This window comes from Pistacia vera, unplaced genomic scaffold, assembly GCF_008641045.1.
Source record: "Pistacia vera cultivar Batoury unplaced genomic scaffold, PisVer_v2 Contig929, whole genome shotgun sequence".
Taxonomy (NCBI): domain Eukaryota; kingdom Viridiplantae; phylum Streptophyta; class Magnoliopsida; order Sapindales; family Anacardiaceae; genus Pistacia; species Pistacia vera.
In genome coordinates this window covers 252,471-269,180 of record NW_022196811.1, presented here as the reverse complement: position 1 = coordinate 269,180, position 16,710 = coordinate 252,471, and the positions used below count along the sequence as shown (strand labels likewise).

Sequence of the window (16,710 nt, the reverse complement as noted above, 5' to 3'; positions counted from 1 at the left end):
ATTCATATTGCAGTTCTCTCACAAATGCAACACACAAATTCATACTTTAAAATATACTTTGGCTATAAAAGAGCAGACTTGCAGAACTTCAGCAACATAGTTCAGTTCAGGTTTTCTCAGTAATACAATTGACTTAAACTACAAATTTGAACATACCTTAAATGAGAAATTTGAACAAGCTTTATCTACATATCTCAGTTCTCATATCAAAAACTGATGATACATTTTGCCATCTGAAATCTTTACTTCAAAAAGATTAAGTTTTTGCTTCAACTCTTGAAATTGAGCTACTGATAGACTTTGTTAGGACATCAACAATTTGCAATTTTGATGGAACATATTGCACTATGACTTTATTGGCTAGAACCTAATCTCGCATGTAATGCGTGTCTATTTCAATGTGCTTGGTTCTAACATGAAATACAAGGTTAGCTGCCAAAGCTCCTGTACTAAGGTTATCACACAAAATCACATGAGTGGGAGTCAATGTAATCCCTAACTTAGAAAAAAAGTTGTCTAACCAAGCTAATTTAGTCGTTGTTTGTGCAAGGGCTCTGTACTCAACGTCTGTAGAAGACAAAGCAACAAATTTTTGCTTGCGAGAACTCCATTGAATGAGGTTGGGTCCTAAGTAAATACAATACCCACTTGTAGACCTCCTATTATCAAGCTTGCTTCCCCAATCTGCATCAATATAGCATTCAACACAGAAGGCAGCTGCTGGTTTGAATTGTAACCCATGGAACTGAGTTTTTTTTAATAAACTGCAATACCCTTTTGCAGCTTGCCATTGAAGCTCAGTTAGAGCTTGAAGAAATTGACTAAGCTTGTTTACTGTGAAGCTTATATCTGGTCTTGTCAAAGTCAAGTATTGCAGAGCCCTAATGGTATTCCAATATAGACTAGGATCCTTAAACAACTAATTATTAGAGGAGAAAAGTTTAGTACCAGTGGCCATGGGAGTTGGACAAGCATGAGCATCTTGCATTTTAGTTTTAGTCAACAAATCACCAATACACTTAGTCTGTTTCAAGTGTATACCTTCTGCATTTCTAGTGGCTTTTAAACTAAGAAAGTAACTAACAGATCCAAGTGTTTTTAAAGAAAATTCATTGTTTAGATATGCTACAAGCTGTAAAATAAAGGCATTGTCTGATCCAGTAATGAGTATATCATTTACATAGATGAGAATGTAAAGAACTTAAGTTGTTTCCTTAAGAATAAAGAGGCTAGAATCTGAAATTAAATTCTGAAATCCTTTATTCAGTAAGGCTTGCTTGAGTTTGTCAAACCAAGCTTTTGATGCTTGTTTGAGACCATACAAGGCCTTATTAAGTTTACATACATGAGAAGAAAATTGAGGATGCTCAAAACTAGCAAGCTGACTCATGTAAACTGTTTCACTCAAGATGCCATTGAGAAAGGCATTATTCACATCAACTTGTTGGATATCCCATCCATTGAAAACAGTAAGAGTAAAGATGATTGTAATGGAGAAAGGTTTGACAACTAGGCTGAAGGTCTCAAAATAGTCTAAACCAGGGGTTCGTTGAAAACCCTTTGCCACTAATTGAGCCTTATACTTGTGTAATGAACCATCAGCATGATACTTGGTTCGAAAAACCTACTTATTACCAACAATATTCATGTGAAATGTCCTGGGAACAAGGGTCCAGGTTTCATTTTTCATAAGGGTAGTGAATTCATCATGCATAGTCTTTCTCCACTCATTACAAGCAAGAACTTCATTTACTGAAGTAGGTTTAGGTTGGACACAAGGAGGTATGGAGGCTACAAGAACAATTCTGTTTTGATCAACAAATTTGGCTATGGTTATCATAAGATGGACATTGGCTGGTGAAGGATAGGTAGCTGGTGCAATTGATGTGGTAGAGGGCAGGTTATGAGTTGTTGAAAAGGAAGGTGATTGGGAAGCTAGAAACTGAGATGAGGACAAATCAACTACAAGACTGCAATCAGTGTTCTGCAGACAAAGAGGAACTTGTGTGTGGGTTGAAATGGTTGAGGTCTTAGGTTTGGAAGGTATATGTGGAAAACAAGTGAGGTCCATGACAAGGGGACTAGTTGGACATTGTGAGATAGACTTAGAAGACTGTGTTTGAGAGGTAGGCAACAAGGGTGAGGTAGAGGCAGAGGTGAGTGACTTAGAGGATGAGCAAGACTGAGAATTAAGGTTAAAGTTAGAGGTATGTAACGAAGAAGGAGATTCCTAGAAATAAGAGTAGTGGAGTGAGGAATTTGCTCACCAACTACTGCAGAAGAACAAGGTGAAGAGAAAGGCATTGTTGAAGGAACTTTGTTGCTTGGATCAATTGCACAGTTTATAGAATCAAAAGGGAAATTGTATGTGATGTAGGAGAAGATGTATTGCTAGAGGTTCTATGTGTAGAAGACTAAAAACCAATGGGAAAACCAGTGGCAAATGGAGATTGTGTTTCATGGAATTGAACACTAGGAGTAATAATGATTTTCTCTTCAGTAGTAAGGCATTTATACCCTTTATGGATGAGACTATAACCAACAAAAATGCATTTAGAGGAGTGAAAACTCAATTTGTGTTTATTGAAGTCTCTCAAATAGGGAAAACATGCATAACCAAAGACTTTTAATGAAGTATATAAAGGAATTTTCCCAAATAAAACTTGGTAAGGTGAGATAAAATGCAAAACTAAAGAATGCATTCTATTTATTAAAACGACAACAGTTTCAAAGGCAAACCACCAAAAATGCAATGGTATGGATGCTTAGTAAGACCAGTTTCAGCAATATGTCTATGTTTTCTCTCACTCCTCCCGTTTTGTTGATGTACATAAGCACAAGAGTGCCTAAATGCAATACCAGCCTTACTGAGATATGAAATTAAGCCTCTATATTCTCCCCCTTGATCAGATTGCAAACACTTGAGTTTTTTTATTAAATTGTCTTTCAACTAAATGATGAAACCAAAGGAATGTGGAATTGACTTCAGCTTTTGTTCGTAAAGCAAAAAATCAAAGTAAATCGACTGTAATCGTCAATGAAATGTATTTAATACCTAAACCCTTCAAAAAAGGCAATTAGAGCTGGCCCCCAAACATCACTATGAATGAGTTTAAGGGGTTGAGTGGCTCTAGATTGTGAGACAGGAAAACTATTCCTATGTAACTTATAATTACCTAACTTGCAAGCATCACAAAAAGACAATGAGGAGGCAGGCTCGATGAATTTTACATGGATTTGAGACAATTTTTTGAAGAGCCTCAAAATGAGGTTGGCCTAATCGATTATGCCAATGGGATGTATTAGCAGTAGTGCTACTAGCTTGAAGGGTAAATAATACATTAGGCAACATGAGATGATCAAGATTATCATTAGTATGAGCATGTAATAAACCAGAAGATAACACAATACAATATCAAAAGATAACTAATGAGTGCTTGGAAGTGCACTCATACTTAGTGATTTTAAGGGTATTTTGTGAGGGAATTAGGTTTAATTGGTTAATTTTACTTAATTTCTATATCTCTTTTGTTTTCTAGAATCACTAGTATGTTTTGTGAATTTTTAGGTGTTTAGGTGTTGAAAAATGAGGATTTCAAGTATGGACATTGAAGATGAAAGAATCATAAGTGTGTAGGAACAAATGGTTTGAGAATTGGAGCTCAAACGAAGAAGTTATGGATTTTTGAATATTGTTCACCGCAGTAGAACTATTCATGCACCGCAGTAGAACTATTCCCACGCCGCAGCATAAAATTGAAAAATGGATAGAAACTTCATGCCGTAGCGCCAATAAATCATGCCAGGAAGCACTTCGTGAATTTTATGCTTGGGAGTTTTTCTGCCAGAATGTGCTACACTAAAATAAGCATAACTTGAGCTATACAACTCCGATTGACCTGATTTTGGTGGTGTTGTAAGGATAAGAGATGGAGATACAACTTTAGATTTTTTATTGTGATCCATTTTGACCTGGAATAGTTTTAAAAATTGATCCAAAAGTTACGTTAGACAAGCAGACGTGGTTTCTGGAACATGCTTCAATGGTTCTACAATAACTTGAGCTGTAAATCTCATATTTGGATGATTCTTGAAGCGTTGGAAAGTTTATTTTAATAACTACAATTAATATGTTCACAACATTTCCAGATTCAGAAGCTATCATGTTCTAGTTTGGAGACCTTTGCGCAGCTTGTTTGAAGGATCCTAATTTCATTCGGATTCTCTTATTCTATTTCGTCTAGAATTGAATTTTATTCTCCTATTTTGTCTAGGATTTTTCCCCATCATTTCCCACAACCCTAGCACTATAAAAGGATGTCTTTAGGTATTTTTAGGCAGGACTTTTACTTCAACTTGGAGAGAATTGGAGGCAAGGAGAAGAGATCTACCTAGCGTTTCATTTTTTTCTCTTGTACTTCATGTTTTTGAAGGGTTTGAGTTTGATTTCCGCATGATCACGTGTAACTAAATACTTTACTAGGGATCCAACATAGCCTAATAAGAAGGTTTTATGTCTTTATTAATTATATTTGTTTTATCAATCCATTTCAATTCTAGATTTATTCATTATCCTTTATTCAATCTTTAATTGATGTTATTGCTTGATCACCTTTAATATTAATTAATTGATTATGTGAGACAAGGTTAGACTACACATCCTAGCTAATCTTAATTAGCTCATGTGAATGAATGATTAGTATTTTGTGCATACGCCTTGACAGAATATGAATTGGTTTATGATTTCTTGAATGATTAGTATTTGTGCATACGCCCTGACAGATGTGCCTTTATTCATGATTTCGAGTGTTCTTGTATTTAATGGGTTTTTAATCATTAGGCTAGACTATACGTGCTAGCTAGTCTTGTTTTAAAGATACTAGGTTAATCTTGAACGCCTTACAATAATACCTTAATTATGTGAGTGCAAACCCTAGAAATTGGATTGAAATAACAATAGTTTGATAGTTAACATAAAACTAGATTATCATGGTGAAATTAGATACCTAGGTTTTAGTTCATTGGTTCTTAAATTAGTTTAGTATTTGTTCTCTGTTAGTTTGTTTAGTATTAGTTATTTTTACTCTAAGTTGGTTACCTCATCAATTCTTTAGATTTATTTAAGTTTATTTGTTTTAATTAAGGCACGGTTTATTAGGATTAATTGAGTGCTTACAAATCTATGTGGGATCGAACCTTGCATGTGCACACTATATTACAGTTGTGATTCGTATACTTGCGAGGATTAAAATTGTTCATCAATAACACAGGACAATCATGATGATTATTGACAACAATGTCATAAGAGTTGTCAACTAAAGTACAATGAGTCTGATCAAAAAAGTTTTTATTCATTGAATCATAATTACAACTAGAGATATTATCATTACAACTAGAGATGTTATCCATACAACGTGTTTGTGGACTGAAATCAAGAGTACCCAATTTACACTTATTAGCAGAAATTTGCAACTTGCATTCAAGAGTAATACTAGAGTCTAAAGTTTTATTATCCAGTACAGAATGAAAAACTTGAGGAGGTAAACTATTGGGAACTATCTGCTCAATGCATCTAGGTGAATTATGAACAAGGGTAGGAGAGGATGACAAATTAGAAGGGATGTGCAACTAATACAAGCCAGCTTTAAGACCTCCCTGTAGAAGCACTATTCTGGTGTCTTTGTCCTTAACAAGACAACAATCAGAATTAAATTCTACTATCACATTATTGTCTTTTGTACATTTTGAGATACTAATAAGGTTCTTAGTTATTCTAGGTGACAATCCTATTTTTCATAGTGATTTTGTATTGAATTTCAATAGGATATAGGATACTTCTCATATAATTTGGGCCATAATTGCTACATAACTCTATTAATTTTACTTTGTAGGCCTAAACGATGATTCTGAGCATAAATTACATAACTTGAGATTTTCAACTCGGAATGACCTGAATTCAGAAGCTATGAAATGCTAAGAAGTAGAGAAACAACTTTCATGTTTGGGTTTATTCCTTATTCTGATTGAAAGATGGTGACTTGGCTTGAAGTTGTGAACAACTAGTTGCGAACTGAAGAAAAATGTCTTTGAACATGCATCCGTATTTGTACCATAACATGAGCTGTAGACTTCCTATTGGGATAATTCTTAAATGATTAGAAAGATAAGACATAGAGCTACAATTTTTGTGTTTTGGTCGTGATCCAGTTCAGCATAGAAAATGGTTACAAATTGAGCAAAAAGTTACGTTAGTGCATGAAAGACAAGTAGATTTGTTATCATGTATTTTGAATTTAAGTGTGGCTTTTTACCATAATGCCTTCACCACTTTCATACCAAAAAGAGAGGTCCTTACCAAGAGGAGGGGAGGCTAGGGTTTTGAAAGAAAAGACATCAAAGAGGAGGAGGAGATCAAAGGAAAGAGGCTAGCACATTCATTCGGGAGAAGTTGGCGCGATACTTTTCTAGAGATGAATTCTTCAAGATTTCAGTTTTTGTTTTCTCTCACTCTATTTTTATGCATCAGTTTGGAATTGTTATGATGATGAGTTCAAAACTGATGTTGATGTTATCACTTTGATTATGGAGTAGATTGTTATTGTTAAGGGGTAGATTCTACCAAACCATGTTGACTTGATTTTCAATTTTATTAAAGCATTCAGGAATTTATTGTTCTACAAGAATCTGTGTCATTTGGTTAATGCTTTTGGATATGATGTTTCTTTAATTATTTAGGGCTTTTATTGAATGATGAACCAGGCGGTGAAGTTTGATTAGAAATCTTTTGATTAGGGTTTCATTGTGTTCAACTGCTTTTTTTTTTTTTTTTTTTTTTTTTTTTTTTATGTGATGATAAACCGGGCAGTGAAATCACTTTAGGTCATTAAAATAGCATATATCATATATTGAGTAGGATACTCGGGAGAGTCTTATGAGGTTTATATGGCCAGTTTAGGTTTTAAGCGGGAGCAGAACCTAACCGTTAATGAATTTCACATTTGTGTTAAATTAAGGGATTTAGCAATCTTTAGATCAATAAATTTCTTGAATCTGATTTTTATAGCATGTCTGTCAACATTGGTTTAGGCAGAATCTAAACTCTTAACATTTTTATCATATAGTGATATTTGTCTTTGTTATTTAATTGTTTTAATTTCTAGCAATTCTTGTTTTTATTTTAAATTCACATCATCAATTTTGTTATCTCAAATAACAATTAAGATTAGTCAATTTATTTGTTTGTTTAGCATTTAGTCCTCGTGGGATTCGACACTTTTCGTTCATCACTTTATTACTTGTCGAATAGTGCACTTGTTAGCGTACGAAATGGTCACAACAAGTTTTTGGCCCCGTTGCCGGGGATTGAAAAATTTGACATACATTTACGTTGACTTGTCTTGTTACTTTGAGAATTTTAATTTTTGTTTATTCTTGTATTTCAAGTTTTTCTCCCATGGTGCATGACCTGCTCTAGCAAAGAAGAACTTGAAAAGTTTGATTCTGAGATTGAGCGCACGTTACACCAATTGAGGAGACCGAGAAGAACACAAGTTAAGGCAATGGAAGAGATTAACAATGAAGGTGGAGGAAATAATGTAGTAGCAACCGACATAGAAGTGGCGAGACCACTTAGAGAATATGCTATGCCATCTTTAAATGGAGCAACATCAAGCATTACAAGGCCAACCCTTCAAGCCAATACTTTTGAAATCAAACCAGCGATAATTCAAATGATTCAGCATTCAGTGCAGTTTGGTGGTTTGACACGAGAGGATTCGAACTCTTATATAGCCAATTTCCTGGAAATTTGCGATACCTTCAAGCACAATGGAGCTTCAGATGACGCCATTCACCTACGACTTTTCCCATTCTCTCTAAGGGACAAGATGAAGAGTTGGTTACTTTCTTTGCCTGCAGGATCCATCACTACATGGGATGTTATGGCACAAAAATTTCTTGGTAAGTATTTTCCTCCTGTAAAAACTGCTAAGTTACGTAACGAAATTACAATGTTTTTGCAGGCTGATACAGAATCACTATATGAGGTGTGGGAGCGGTTCAATTATTTATTACGCAAGTGCCCACATCATGGATTGCCAATATGGCTATAGGTATAGACACTTATTAATGGTTTAACTAACTCTACTTGGAACATGTTAGATGCAGTAGCAAAGGGCACAGTTATGAAGAAGACTCCTGAAAAAGCATATGAATTGGTTGAAGAAATGGCTTCTAGTAGTTGTGAATGGGCTACCGATAGATCAGCTGTGAGGAGACCTATAGGAATTCATAATGTTGATGCTATTACGTCTCTAGTAGTGCAAATGGAGGCTTTGAGTAAGAAGATAGATAACATGCATGTTTCTATAGTGAAGATTCAGACTCTTGTTTGTGACTATTGTGAGGGAGGCCACCCAAATCATGAATTTCAGGTAAGTGATTCTTTTGCACCCTCTTCTGAGCAAGCTAATTTTGTTTCTAATTTTCACAGGCAACAAAACAACCCATACAGTAACACGTACAACCCAGGATGGAGGAATCACCCAAATTTCTCATGGAACCAAAATGCTGCTAAACCATCACTACTAGGGTTCCAACCACCTCAAGAGAAAAAATCGAATCTGGAGGATATGATGGACAAATTTCTGAGCACTATTGAATCGAGGTTTCAAAACCAAGAAGCTTCCATTAGGAATTTGGAGGTTCAAGTGGGACAACTTGCCAATTTAGTCTCAAAAAGGACACAAGGTGCGTTACCAAGCAACACAGAGAAAAACCCAAAAGAACATGCAAAGGCTATCATGTTGAGACATGGAAAACAATTAGAAGAACCCAAGCGAGTTGAAGGGTTAAATGAACTTAAAAAAGAGCAGGCTGAAAAGACAGAGAAAAAAGAAGAGCCAAAATTTTGTGATGCAACCAGCCCTGATAAAGCTTGCAATTCAGTTGGTAAAACTTATGTAAAGAGAAAATATGTTCCTCCTCTTCCTTATCCTCAAAAGCTGAAAAAAGAAAAGCTTGATAAGTAGTTTTCAAAATTTTTAGATATTTTTAAAAAATTGCAAATTAACATTCCATTTGCAGAAGCTTTGTCGTAAATGCCTAGTTATGAAAAAATTTTGAAGGAGATCTTGTCGAATAAGAGGAAGATGGAAGAGCATGGGATAGTTAGATTAACTGAAGAGTGCAGTGTAATCTTACAGAATAAACTACCCCCGAAATTAAAAGATCTAGGGAGATTCACTATACCTTGTACTATTGATGATTTTTGCTTTGATAAAGTGTTATGTGACCTTGGTGCAAGTGTGAATTTAATGCCATATTCTATTTTCAGGAAACTAGGATTAGGAGAAGCAAAGGAAACTGCTGTCTCTTTACAGTTGGCAGATCGTTCAATCAAGAGATGATGAGGAATAATTAAAGATGTGTTAATGAAGGTGGACAAATTCATCTTTTCCGTGGATTTTATTGTGCTAGGGATGAAAGAAGATCAAGAAGTTCCCCTTATCTTAGGAATACCATTCTTAGCCACAGGGAAGACTTTAATTGACGTTCAACAAAAGAAGTTAATTTTGAGAGTTAACGATGAGCAAGTGGTTTTTGGTATTTACAAAACAATGCAACATCCTTCTGATGATTTCACATGTTTTCAGGTTGATATTGTTGAAAATTTTCAGGAAGATTTATTAACAGATCTGTTAGAGAGATGTATCATGCAAGCAAGGACTATTGACGATGAGGATCCATGCATAAAAGAGAGTGTAGAACAATTGGAGGAAGGTTTAGCCGTGAGTAAAGAAGATGAACAACCATAAGAGCTTAACCAAACAAAACCAGAGTCAAAACCTTTTGTGGAGAAGTCTCCAAAAATTGAATTGAAAACTCTGCCTTCTCATTTAAAATATGCTTTCCTAGAAGGAAATTCTTCTTTGCCTGTTATAATTTCTTCTTCTTTAACAGGTGAGATGGGAACACAACTTTTAGAGGTTTTACAGAAGCATAAGAGAGCGTTAGGATGGACAATAGCAGACATCAAGGGAATCAGTCCATCGATTTGCATGCATAAAATTCTCATGGAGGAGAATTTCAAGCCAACAGTTCAACCGCAGAGACGTCTAAATCCTGTGATGCGGGAAGTGGTAAAGAAAGAAGTAATTAAATTACTTGATGTAGGTATTATCTACCCTATCTCTGATAGTGCTTGGGTTAGTCCAGTACATGTAGTACCAAAGAAAGGTGGGGTAACAGTAGTGAAAAATGAAAAAAATGAATTAATTCCCACTAGAACTGTGACTGGGTGGCATGTATGTATTGACTAAAGGAAATTAAATGATGCCACTAGGAAAGACCACTTCCCATTACCTTTTATTAACCAAATGTTAGAGAGGTTGGCAGGTCATAGGTTTTATTGTTTTTTGAATGGATACTTGGGATATAACCAGATCCCAATTGCACCAAAGGACCAAGACAAAACGACTTTTACTTGCCCTTATGGTACTTTCGCATATAGAAGGATGCCCTTTGGTCTTTGCAATGAACCAGCCACATTTCAATGTTGCATGATGACAATTTTTTCAGATATGACTGAAAAATTTTTAGAAATTTTTATGGATGACTTTACTTTGTTTGGTCTAACCTTTGAAGATTGCCTTTATCATTTGTCTTTAGTGTTGCAGAGATGCGAGGAGACGAACCTTGTGCCTAATTGGGAAAAATGTCAGTTTATGGTTCAAGAAGGAATAGTTCTAGGTCATAAAATTTCCTCAAGAGGGATTGAAGTCAACAAAGCAAAGGTGGATGTTATTGCAAATTTACCGCCACCTACCTCAGTCAAAGCTGTTAGGAGTTTTCTTGGCCACGCTGGATTTTACAGGAGATTTATAAAATATTTCTGTAACATTGCAAAAGCTCTTTTTAATCTCCTTGTGAAAGATGTGAAATTTGACTTTTCTAATGACTGGCTGCAGGCATTTAATACTTTAAAGGAAATGCTCATTACTACACCTATTGTTGTAGCACCAGATTGGAGTATTCCTTTTGAGATGATGTGCGATGCAAGTGATACCGCTGTTGGGGTTGTGCTTGGCCAACGAAAGGACAAAGTTTTTCCCACAATTTACTATGCTAGCCGCACACTTTCGGGAGCTCAATTGAATTATGCCACAACGGAGAAAGAACTTTTAGCTATAGTTTTTGCTTTTGATAAATTTTGTTCTTATCTCATTGGTACTAAGATGGTTGTTTTTACTGATCATGTAGCTCTGAAGTATTTGCTTGAAAAGAAAGAGGATAAGCCAAGATTGTTGCGGTGTATTCTTCTCCTTCAAGAATTTGATTTGGAGATAAAAGACAAAAAGGGAATAGAAAATCCAGTGGCTGACCATCTCTCACGACTTGAACAATTTATGGATGAGGACATGGATATCAATGAGGAATTCCCGAATGAGAAAATTTTTGTTATTTCTTCCTCTGTAGAACCTCCTTGGTTTGCTGACTTTGCGAATTTTCTTATAGGAAATTGGATCCCTAATGACTTCACATACCATCAAAAGAAGAAATTTTTCTCGGATGTCAAGCACTACTTGTGGGAAGATCCACATCTATACAAAATTTGTGCAGACCAAGTTATTTGAAGATGTGTGCCAAAAGAGGAATTCAATAACATATTGCACCATTGTCATGATAGAGAGGCAGGAGGACATTTTGGTGCAAATAGAACGACAGCTAAAGTACTACAATCAGGTTTTTATTGGCCAACACTTTTTAGAGAGCCACATGCTTATGTTGCTGCTTGTGATAGGTGTCAAAGAAGTGGTAATATCTCAATAAAATATGAAATGCCCTTGACTAATATTATTGTTTGTGAATTATTTGATGTTTGGGGAATAGATTTTATGGGACCATTACCTTCCTCTTGTTCTAATAAGTACATCCTAGTTGTCGTAGATTATGTCTCTAAATGGGTAGAAGTAATTGCAACACCCACAAATGATGCTAGGATAGTGGTAAAATTTTTGAGGAAAAATATCTTCACTCGTTTTGGAACTCTTAGGGCAATAATTAGTGATGGGGGAACACATTTTTGTAATCGTCAATTTGAATCCTTGTTAGGAAAATATGGGATTACCTATAAGGTAAGCACCCCTTATAACGCACAGACAAGTGATCAGGTAGAGGTTTCGAATAGGGAATTAAAGAGAATTTTAGAGAAGACTGTTCAAGCCTCTAGGAAAGATTGGTCCCTTAAATTAGATGACGCTTTATGGGCATACAAGATAGCTTTTAAGACTCCAATAGGAATGTCACCTTATAAGCTAGTATTTGGAAAAGCATGGCATCTACCTGTGGAACTAGAGCATAAAGCATATTGGGCTACTAAATTCTTGAATTTTGACATGCAAGTTGTAGGTGAGAAAAGAGTATTGCAGGTGAATGAGTTAGAAGAATTTTGTCATGTAGCATATGAGAATGCAAAAATCTATAAGGAGAGAACAAAGAAATGGCATGATAAGCACATCCTAAGGCGTGAGTTTCATCCTGGTCAACAAGTTCTGCTCTATAATAGTCGACTTCGCTTATTCCCAGGAAAATTGAAATCTCGTTGGACAGGACCCTTCAGGGTTGTGAGTGTGTCTTCGTTTGGTGCTGTGGAAATGCAAACAAAATTCTCAGGAGACATTTAAAGTGAATGGTCAGTGGTTGAAGCCGTATTTCGAGGGTGGTATTGATAGAAATACTACCACCATCACATTACGCGATCCATGATCTGAAGAGTCTAGCTAAAGACTATAACTTAAAGAGCTTCTTCGGAGTCAACCCAAATGTTTTACTTTATTTTCTTTTTGATTTTTGTTTATGTATTTTTTGATTTTAGTCTTTTTTTTTTTTTCTTTTCGTTTGTTTATTTTTCTTTGTGTTTTCTTTCTCTGTCCAAGTTCGAATCCAAGTTTGGAGGTGACAATTTGGGAAACTTGGTCACATCTTCTAGAACTTAGGGGAGTGTCTCTATACCCTTTGTATTTTTCTCTTTTTCTTTAGAACATTGAGGACACTGTTCATTCTAAGTTTGGGGGTGGATTTCTCATGGTTTCCCAAAAAAAAAAAAAAGAAAAAAAAATCTCTGAAAAATCTGAAAATTTGAAAATTTTGAGCCCAAATATGTTAGTTTCCTGCATTCATACTGTGTTCTGTTATAACTGAAATAGGATAGATTTGGAGGAAGGGAAGGGTGATGATTTAGTTAGATGATTTATTCTTTTGTTAATTCTTTCTTTTTCTTGAATCTCAATACCATTTTGAGCATGTAGCCATGACTTAGTCAATTGCTTTGTGACCTAGAGAAAGTTTATGTGCATTATTTGGCATGACAAGGTTTCACATCTAGGAGCTCCAAAACCTGTTTGATAATCTCTTGAGGCGAAATCGTAGACAGAACAAACGCTTAGAAATGATTTAGGTATTTCTTGGATCGGTTGAGCCTTTCAAGCCTACCCCGAATAATATTTTCCTTAGTCACCCGATTGAGCCTATGAATAACTGAAAATTTGATATTAAGGTCGAATGAAAATTTTCTTTGTTCGTCACTTGACATAACCCATACAACCTGTAAAACAAGTAAATACCTTCCAAGAGAATCTTTTTCATATTTATTGTTCTAAAAAAAAAACAAAAAAAAAAAAATTGTTGTATTTAGGGGTTGGAAGAAAAAGAGAATTCAAAGGTGGCGGGTGAAATGAAAAAGAAGAGAAAGAATGAAAAAAAAAAAAAAAAAAAGAGAGAATGAAAAATCTTATTGTGAAAAATATTCGATTCTCTTATTTTTGATAAATTATTTTCCTTTCCTTGATAGCCAATACCTCAGCCTTACGTTACAAGCTTTCAAAGACCTTCCGATCTGAGTTTTTGTGTTTGTCTACATTAGTGGAGAGATGATTTGAAAAGCAGGCATATGAAGCTCCAATTTCTTTATTCTGGAAATCGTTGTTTTGTTATTTAGTGTGCATAGATTAATCTGAGAGACATGCATGAGATTTTTGATTGGCTAATCACACACACACATTGAGATTTCAAGAAGAGATCTTATTAGCTTTTGAATGTTGACTCTGACTTGATTTATCCTGGGAACATCCTCTAGATTTTATCATATTTCCAGCTTTACAAACATAAGTATGAGCGTGTTGACTAAAATTCTTTAGTATTTTTTCTTTTACTCGAGGACGAGCAAAATCTAAGTTTAAGAGTATTTGATAATCCTATGTCTCATAGTGATTTTGTATTGAATTTCAATAGGATATAGGATACTTCTCATATAGTTTGGGCCATAATTGCTACATAACTCTATTAATTTTACTTTGTATGCCTAAACGATGATTTTGAGGATAAATGATGGTGTTGAGCATAAATTACATAGCTTGAGATTTTCAACTCAGAATGACCTGAATTTAGAAGCTATGAAAAGCTAAGAAGCAGATATACAACTTTCATGATTAGGTTTATTCCTTATTCTGACTGAAAGACGGTGAAAACTTGGCTTGAAGTTGTGAACAACTCGTTGCGAACTGAAGAAAAACGTCTTTGAACATGCATCGGTATGTTTGCCATAACATGAGCTGTAGATCTCCTATTGGGATAATTCTTAAACGATTAGAAAGATAAGACATAGAGCTACAACTTTTGGTTTTTGGTCGATATCCAGTTCAGCCTAGAAAATGGTTACAAATTGAGCCAAAAGATACGTTAGTGCATGAAAGACAAGTAGATTTGTTATCATGTATTTTTAATTTAAGTGTGGCTTTTTACCATAATGCCCTCACCACTTTAATACCAAAAAGAGAGGTCCTTAGCAAGAGGAGGGGAGGCTAGGGTTTTGAAAGAAAAGACATCAAAGAGGAGGAGGAGATCAAAGGAAAGAGGCTAGCACATTCATTCGGGAGAAGTTGGCGCAATACTTTTCTAGAGATGAATTCTTCAAGATTTCAGTTTTTGTTTTCTCTCACTCTATTTTTATGCATCAGTTTGGAATTGTTATGATGATGAGTTCAAAACTGATGTTGATGTTATCACTTTGATTATGGAGTAGATTGTTATTATTAAGGGGTAGATTCTACCAAACCATGTTGACTTGATTTTCAATTTTATTAAAGCATTCATGAATTTATTGTTCTACCAGAATCTGTGTGATTTGCTTAATGCTTTTGGATATGACGTTTCTTTAATTATCTAGGGCTCTTATTGAATGATGAACCAGGCGGTGAAGTTTGATTAGAAATCTTTTGATTAGGGTTTCATTGTGTTCAACTGTTTTATTGATGTGATGATAAACCGGGCAGTGAAATCACTTTAGGTCATTAAAATAGCATAGATCATAGATTGAGTAGGATACTCGGGAGAGTCTTATGAGGTTTATATGGCCAGTTTAGGTTTTAAGCGGGAGCAGAACCTAACTGTTAATGAATTTCACAATTGTGTTAAATTGAGGGATTTAGCCATCTTTAGATCAATAGATTTCTTGAATCTGATTTTTATAGCATGTCTGCCAACATTGGTTTAAGAAGAATCGAAGCCCTTAGCATTTTTATAATATAGTGATATTTGTCTTTGTTATTTAATTGCTTTAATTTCTAGCAATTCTTGTTTTTATTTTAAATTCACATCATCAATTTCGTTATCTCAAATAACAATTAAGATTAGTCAATTTATTTGTTTGTTTAGCATTTAGTCCTCGTGGGATTCAACACTTTTTTTTCATCACTTTATTACTTGTCGATTAGTGCACTTGCTAGCGTATGAAATAGTCATAACACTAGGCACACAAAGGACATTTTTTAGATATAAACATTTAGAATGTAATGCACTAGGTAATAAAGAAAAACCAATATGGGAGATGTTTAGAGACTCAACACTATCGACTTGCAATTGATCAATCCCATCATAGTTTTTGCTGGCTACTAAGTGATAAGGGTCAGAGGTAACATGTTCTGTAGCTCTTGAGTCCATGTACCAGGCTAGATTGGGTGGTGTAGTGGAGGAGATAGGCATAGGTACAAAAGAGTTGGGAGCTGGAGAAGGAGTTTAATGAGATGCAAAGTAAGCTTGATTAGGATTAGGGAAGTTTAATTGTTGGCTAGGGACAAGGAAGCTAAACTATGATGAAGGTTGTTCTTGAGTGGAGAAAGAGACACCATGATTTCCATGAGATAAATTGTTTCCAAAAGAAGTACCAGCAGCAGGTTCAGAAGTTGGGCGAGAACCAGGGTCTCCATAATGTGTGAACTAAAGATGAGAAACACCATACTGAGTTGCTGGAGCACCAAACTAAGATTGAGTAGGTGGAGCCCCGTTATAGTTTGAATTATACCTATGATAACATTGTGCCATTGTGTGGCCAACCTTGCTACATACTTGACACACTGGTTTGCCTCTACCAGCACCTTTACCACGGCCTCTGCCAAAAGTATGAGACCCAGGTGTTCTGTAGGGTGAAAAGGAAGCACCAACAAGTCTTCCAAAGTGATTCTCATGTGCAGAAGGAAAATATGAGTCACTATGAGTGACAGGAAAAGAATAGGCTGGATAAGTTAGGGTAGAGTAAGTTGGTGCTTGTGGATAAGGTGAGTGAGTTGATGCAGGATGAGTTGGTGCTGAGGGGCAAAGTGTTTATCAGAGCAGGTACATGGTGAAATGTATTGAGGCCTCTAGCAACATCATTAG

At 35.4% G+C, this 16,710-nt stretch overlaps 1 non-coding gene across 1 annotated transcript; it reads right to left on the bottom strand.

Moving 5' to 3' along the window:
• Positions 1–7,989: 7,989 nt before the first annotated feature.
• On the bottom strand, positions 7,990–8,095 carry LOC116120222. Its single transcript, XR_004126514.1, has one exon. It is a non-coding gene; the product is annotated as a small nucleolar RNA R71 (small nucleolar RNA).
• Between the last annotated feature and the right edge of the window lie 8,615 nt (positions 8,096–16,710).